Source organism: Myodes glareolus, chromosome 25 (genome assembly GCF_982192425.1).
Source record: "Myodes glareolus chromosome 25, mMyoGla1.1, whole genome shotgun sequence".
Lineage (NCBI taxonomy): Eukaryota > Metazoa > Chordata > Mammalia > Rodentia > Cricetidae > Myodes > Myodes glareolus.
The window spans coordinates 22,719,477-22,726,035 of NC_142050.1; positions in this window are offsets into that span (position 1 = coordinate 22,719,477).

Consider the following 6,559-nt stretch of genomic DNA (forward strand, 5'->3'; position numbering starts at 1 on the left):
CATGCAAACAAGAAATTGAGAGGTCAGAATGTCCTAAAAGAAATGAGTGAAAACTTTCAAAAGGGTGGATGAAAGTTAGTATGAGAGAGAAGCATTTCAGAAGGAGGAAAGACTGAGCATGCTTGTTAGGCCAGGTAAAGCAGAAAATGGCCAGTTGATGCAATCTTTGGGGCTCACACTGTGAAGTCACGACTTGACACCCCAACATCTTTATGCCTGCCATGTTTTATTCACTCACCCACAACATGATGGTTCTATGTTTTAATCCTGTAATATCTACACAATGAGGACAGTTAGTTGGTGACTTGTATGATACATGTAAGTGACAAGCAACCTCTGGGACTTCGGACGAGCCCACTAAACAATTGTTTAGTACAAGATATGAGGAATGTGTACAAGGTTTTGAACTTGAGGACAGTCATGGGCACCTTTCTTAACCCTAAGATCTAGGATCAATGCCCGTTTTTCCTTAAACTGCATCTTACACCTTCCAGTCCTGTTAAGATTTTTGTCAAAAGTTAGTTATTGAAAATAAATGATCTGATAAAGTTCTGAAACAGACACAACATATTGACTACCTTACTGAGATGGGTGTCATAGTAACTATTGAGTTAGTTATAGGAGTTAGAAAGGATGGAGGCAGCAAAAACTGAAAAGAGGGGTTATAACTGAGCAATTTGAAAAACAAATTCCAAATTCCACAGATAGAGGTAACCAGGTTTAGCTCAGTCTTCTATAAATCCAGTTAAGGTTTACTTTTTTTTGTTTTTGTTTTTGTTTTGTTTTTGTTTTTTTTTAAAGTAATTTTATTAAATTATAAAAGTTTCCATTTACGCCCCTCTTCCCAACACCCTCCCACTCCCCCCTCCCCCCTCCCTCTCCTCCTCCCTCTTTGTCCCTAAGGGCAGTCAGGGTTTCCTGCCCTGTGGGAAGTTCAAGTTCCTCCCCCCTCCCTCCAGGTCCAGGAAGGTGAGTATCCAAACAGACTGGATCCCAAAAATCCAGTATATGCAGAGGAAACTAGTCCCAGTGTCATTGTCAATGGCTTCTCAGAAAGACTCCAGGCCAGCCACATTCAGAGAATCCGACCACATTCAGAGAATCTGGTTGGATCACGTGCTCGTTCAGTCGCAGTCCAACTGGCCTTGGTAAACTCTCATTAAATCCGACCCCTTGTATTGGTGGGTGATAGCATCCCTCGCAGTCCTTCGTCATTTTCTTCGTCCTTCTGCTCCTCATTTGGATCTTGGGGGGCTCAGTCCGGTGCTCCAATGTGGGTCTCCGTCTGTATCGCCATCCAACGCCAGATGAAGGATCTATGGTGATAAGCAAAATATTCATCAGTATGGTTATGGGCCAAGGTCGGTTCAGGCACCCTCTCCTCTGTCCAGAGAACAATCTGGGGATCTCTCCTTGGACCTGGGATCCCATATATAATCAAGTTTCCTGTAAACCCTAAAATGACTCCCTTAGTTGAAATATATTCTTCCCTGATCCCATATTCATCCTTCCTCCCTTCCCCCCATCCCGGTCAACCGAGCTTTCTCCATTCCTCCCCTACTCCCTTCTCTCTAACCCTCTCCCCTTCCAACAACCCTCCCACACACCCCCCATGCACCCAAGGTTACCTGGGACTCTTGACTATTTCCTACCTCCTGGCGGATAGCTAAATAATCTTCATCAGGTTCGTCTTCTTATTTAGCTTCTCTAGGATCACGAATAATAGGCTCAAAGACCTTTAATTATGGTTAGAATCCACTTATGAGTGAATACATACCGTGTTCCTCTTTTTGGGTCTGGCTTACCTCACTCAGTAAAGCGTTTTCTATGTCCATCCATTTGCATGCAAAATTCAAGATGTCATTATTTTTTACCGCTGAGTAAAACTCTAATGTGTATATGTTCCACACCTTTTTTAACCATTCTTCTACTGAGGGGCACCTAGGCTGTTTCCAGGTTCTGGCTATTACAAATAGTGCTGCTATGAACATAGTTGAACAAACGCTTTTGTAGTATGTTCGGGAATCTCTAGGGTATATTCCCAGGAGAGGAATTGCTGGGTCCTGAGGGAGGTTGACTCCCAGTTTCCTGAGAAACCGCCACACTGATTTCCACAGTGGCTGCACAACTTTGCATTCCCACCAACAATGGATGAGTGTTCCCCTCATTCCACATCCTCTCCAGCATAGGCTATCATTGGTGTTTTTGACTTTCGCTATTCTGACAGGTGTAAGATGGTATCTCAAAGTGGTTTTGATTTGCATTTCCCTGATCGCTAAGGAGGTTGAGCATGACCTTAAGTGTCTTCTGGCCATTCGAAGTTCATCTGTTGTGAATTCTCTGTTCCGATCAGTACCCCATTTTTTAATTGGGTTAATTAGAGTTTTAGTGTCTAGTTTCTTGAGTTCTTTGTATATTCTGGAGATCAGACCTTTGTCTGATGAGGGGTTGGTGAAGATCTTCTCCCAGTCAGAAGGCAGCCTTTTTGTCTTACTGACAGTGTCCTTTGCTTTACAGAAGCTTCTCAGTTTCAGCAGGTCCCATTTATTCATTGTTTCTCTTATTGTCTGTGCTACTGGGGTCCTACTTAGGAAGTGGTCTCCTGTGCCTATATCTTGTAGACTACTTCCCACTTTCTCTTCTATCAGGTTCAAAGTGGACAGATTGATGTTGATGTCTTTAATCCATTTGGACTTGAGTTTTGTGCATGGTGATAGATATGGATCTACTTTCATTCTTCTACAGGTTGACATCCAGTTATGCCAGCACCATTTGTTAAAGACGCTTTCCTTCTTCCATTGTATACCTTTAGCTCCCTTGTCAAAAATTAGGTGTTCATAGGTTTGAGGGTTAGTATCTGGGTCTTCTATTTGATTCCATAGGTCGACTTCTCTGTTCTTATGCCAATACCAGGCTGTTTTCAATACTGTAGCTCTGTAATAGAGTTTGAAGTCAGGGATAGTAATGCCTCCAGAAGTTCCTTTATTGTATAAGATTGTTTTGGCTATCCTGGGCTTTTTGTTTTTCCATATAAACTTGATTATTGTTCTCTCAAGGTCTGTGAAGAAGTTTGATGGGATTTTGATGGGGATTGCATTGAATCTATAGATTGCTTTTGGTAGAATTGCCATTTTTACTATGCTGATTCTCCCAATCAAAGAGCAGGGGAGGTCTTTCCATTTTCTGGTATCCTCCTCAATTTCTCTTTTCAAAGGCTTAAAGTTCTTGTCAAATAGGTCTTTCACATCCTTGGTTAGAGTAACCCCAAGATATTTTATGCTATTTGTGGCTATCGTGAAAGGTGATGTTTCTCTGATTTCCCTCTCTGTTTCTTTATCTTTTGTGTATAGGAGTGCCACTGATTTTTTGGAGTTGATCTTGTATCCTGCCACGTTACTAAAGGTGTTTATCAGCTGTAGGAGTTCTTTGGTAGAGTTTTTGGGGTCGCTTATGTACACTATCATATCGTCAGCAAATAACGAAAGTTTAACTTCATCCTTTCCAATTCGAATCTCCTTGATCCCCTTATTTTGTCTTATTGCTATTGCTAGAACTTCAAGCACTATATTGAAGAGGTATGGAGAGAGTGGACAGCCTTGTCGTGTTCCTGATTTTAGTGGAAAGGCTTTGAGTTTCTCTCCATTCAATTTGATGGTAGCTGTCGGCTTGCTGTATATTGCTTTTATTATATTTAGGTATGATCCTTGTATCCCCAGTCTCTCCAACACCTTTATCATAAATGGGTGTTGAATTTTGTCAAACGCTTTTTCAGCATCCAATGAAATGATCATATGGTTTTTTTCTTTCAGTTTATTTATATGATGGATTACATTGATAGATTTGTGTATGTTGAACCAACCCTGCATCTCTGGGATGAAGCCCACTTGATCATAATGGATGATTTTTCTAATGTTTCTTGGATTCAGTTTGCCATTATTTTATTGAGAATTTTCGCATCAATGTTCATGAGTGAGATTGGCCTGTAATTCTCTTTCTTGGTTGTGTCTTTGTGTGGTTTTGGTATTAGGGTGACTGTAGCTTCATAAAAGGAGTTTGGCAGTGACTTTTCTTTTTCTATACTGTGGAATACATTAAGGAGTATAGGTATTAGCTCTTCCTGGAAGTTCTGGTAGAATTCTGCATTGAAACCATCTGGTCCTGGGCTTTTTTTGGTAGGGAGATTTTTGATAACAGCTTCTAGTTCTTCACGACTAACAGGTCTATTTAGATTGTTCACCTGATCTTGGTTCAACTTTGGTATATGGTACTTATCTAAAAAAATGTTCATTTCTTTTACATTTTCCAACTTTGTGGCATATAAACTTTCGTAGTAAGATCTAATGATTCTCTGAATTTCCTCTGTGTCTGTGGTTATGTCCCCCTTTTCATTTCAGATCCTATTAATTTGCAAGTTCTCTCTCTGCCGTTTGATTAGTTTGGATAGGGGTTTGTCAATCTTGTTAATTTTCTCCAAGAACCAGCTTTTTGCTTCATTGATTCTTTGAATTGTTTTCTGTGTTTCTATTTTGTTGATTTCAGCCCTCAGTTTGATTATTTCCAGTCTTCTACTCCTCCTGGGTAAATCAGCTTCTTTTTTTTCTAGAGCTTTCAAGTGTGTTGTTAAGTCTCCAATGTGTGCTTTCTCCATTTTCTTTAGGTGGGCACTTAGTGCTATGAACTTTCCTCTTAGCACTGCTTTCATTGTGTCCCATAGGTTTGAATACGTTGTGTCTTTGTTTTCATTATATTCAAGGAAGACTTTAATTTCTTTCTTTATTTCTTCCTTGACCCAGGGGTGATTTAGTAGTTGACTGTTCAACTTCCATGAGTTTGTTGGCTTCCTGGGGGTACCATTGTTGTTGAATTCTAATTTTAATCCATGGTGATCTGACAAGACACAGGTGGTTACTAATATTTTTTTGTATCTGTGGAAGTTTGCTTTGTTACCAAGTATGTGGTCAATTTTCGAGAAGGTTCCATGAGCTGCAGAGAAGAAGGTATACTCTTTCCTATTTGGGTGGAGTGTTCTATAGATGTCTGTTAAGTCCTTTTGATTCAGTACCTCCAATAAATCTCTTATTTCTCTGTTAGGTTTCTGTCTGATTGACCTGTCCATTGGTGAGAGAGGAGTGTTGAAGTCTCCTACTATTAGTGTGTGTGGTTTGATGACTGCCTTGAGTTCTAGAAGAGTTTCTTTTACATATGTGGGTGCCTTTATATTAGGGGCATAGATATTCAAGATTGAGACTTCTTCCTGATGAATTGTTCCTGTTATGAGTATGAAATGTCCATCTCCATCTCTTCTGATTGATTTTAGTTTGAAGTCGATTTTGTTAGATATTAGAATGGCCACACTCGCTTGTTTCTTAGGTCCATTTGCTTAGAAAACCTTTTCCCACCCCTTTACTCTGAGTAGGTGTCTGTCTTTGTGGTTGAGGTGTGTTTCTTGTAGACAGCAGAATGTTGGATCCTGTTTTCGTATCCAATCTCTAAGTCTGTGCCTCTTTATAGGTGAGTTGAGTCCATTGATATTAAGTGATATTAATGACCAGTGATCGATGACTCCAGTCATTTTTTTGGGTAGTAGAGTGTATGTGTTTTCCTTCTTTGAGTTGTGCTTGTGAAGGGTCGCTAGATGTCTGAGTTAATGTAGGCAGTGTTTGGAATGTTGGATTCCTTGGGTTGTGATTTTCCTTCTAGTATTCTCTGTAAGGCTGGATTAGTAGCTACGTATTGTTTAAATTTGTTTTTATCCTGGAATATTTTGTTTTCTCCATTGATAGTGAACAATAGCTTGGCTGGGTAAAGTAGTCTGGGCTTGCATCCATTGTCTCTTAGTTTCTGCAGTACCTCTATCCAGGACCTTCTGGCTTTCATGGTTTCCATCAAGAAGTCTGGTGTAAGTCTGATAGGTTTACCTTTATAAGTTACTTGACCTTTTTCCTTTGCAGCTCTCAATATCCTTTCTTTAGTCTGAATGCTTTGTGTTTTGATTATTATATGACGAGGGGATGTTTTTTTCTGATCCAGTCTATTCGGTGTTCTGTATGCTTCTTGAACCTTCATAGGAATATCGTTCTTTAGGATGGGAAAGTTTTCTTCTATAATTTTGTTGAGTATATTTTCTGGGCCTTTGAAATGCAATTCTTCTCCTTCTTCTACTCCTATTATTCTTAGATTTGGTTTTTTTATTGTGTCTCACAGTTCCTGAGTGTTTTGTGATGAGAATTTGTTGGTTTTGCTGTTTTCTTTTGTCAGAGTGTTTAATTTCTCTATGGTGTCCTCAGAGTCTGAGAGTCTTTCTTCTATCTCTTGTATTCTATTGGTTAAGCTTGTTTCTGAAGTCTCTGTTCGTTTACCCAGATTTTCCATAGCCAGCCGGCCCTCGGTTTGTGATTTCTTCATTGACTCCATTTCAGTTTTCAAATCTTGAACTGTTTCTATTACCTGTTTGATTGTTTTTCTTGGTTTCCCAGAATTTCATTTACAGATTTACTCATTTCTTCAAACTTTTTGGTATATTTCTCTTCCATTTCTTTACTCATTTCCTCAATTTTTT